Below are 1222 nucleotides of genomic sequence, written 5' to 3' on the forward strand. Positions count from 1 at the left end.
GGGGATCGGGCTGGCTACTCCATAACATCAATCTTGTTAGTCTGGAACCAAGACTTTGCTCGCTTACTGGTGTGTTTTGGGTCATTGTCTTGTTGAAACACCAATTTTAAAGGCATTGCCTCCTCAGCATAAGACAACATGACCTCTTCAAATATTCTGATGTATTGAAACTGATCCATGATCTCTGGTGTGCAATAAATAGGTCCAACACCACAGTATGAGAAACATCCCCATAACATGAATTGTGCACCACCATGCTTTACTGTCTTCAGTGTACTGTGGCTTGAATTCAGTGCATGTGGGTCGTACACTTTACTTACATTATTGACAAACTTCCTGCCATTGGCTGTTGATATCATTTTTGGCAGCCGAACTGATATACAAACTTTTTTTGTTTGTGACTTCCACGGCATTTTTTTCTGCAGAGGTACAATGACATCATTTGACAGTACACCTATCAACATATGTGACCTGTCGTGCTGAAGTCCACCTGTTCACTGGAGTGGTGGGGTAGGCTTTAGCTCTACTACTATAGAGATAGTATAGAGAGGAAGATACACAGGCTTTAGCTCTACTCTGTAGAGATAGTATAGAGAGGAAGATACACAGGCTTTAGCTCTACTACTATAGAGATAGTATAGAGAGGAAGATACACAGGCTTTAGCTCTACTCTGTAGAGATAGTATAGAGAGGAAGATACACAGGCTTTAGCTCTACTCTGTAGAGATAGTATAGAGAGGAAGATACACAGGCAAGCCTGTGGAGTAATACACCCACACCAGGTCAATGTTACATGTTTCAAAGATTTACAAAGTTTATTAGAACAATTACACACATAACAGAATTGCCTCGTCAGTGTGTCAGTACAGCTCAGTACAGTCCTAGAATCCAATACAACAGCGCCCTCTAGAGTCACAAAATTTGACAGGCCACAGAATTTGGTGCAACACCTAAGGAAAATGCGATTTCGGTTTGTAAAATGTATGCTATCCTTGTGTAACCCAGACTAAAATCTACAAAGGCACGGATTCAAAAGGGGTGAATGTGATATTTTTGACCTGATACATTTGCCTAAATAAAAGGCCTTAAATTGGAAGTATTGGCTTTGGTCCTCTTTTGACACTTCAAGGTAGATCTTCAGGGATCTTGGGCTCAAAAAGTGACCACTGCTCTAACGTGTGAGTGGGCATGCTGCACACTGCACGCTCAGAAGGATAGAGGG

Source organism: Alosa pseudoharengus, unplaced genomic scaffold (assembly GCF_046254945.1).
Source record: "Alosa pseudoharengus isolate Yale_2024_CS ecotype anadromous, Long Island Sound unplaced genomic scaffold, YU_APseudo_1.1 YU_APseudo_1.1_scf_3, whole genome shotgun sequence".
NCBI classification, from domain to species: domain Eukaryota; kingdom Metazoa; phylum Chordata; class Actinopteri; order Clupeiformes; family Clupeidae; genus Alosa; species Alosa pseudoharengus.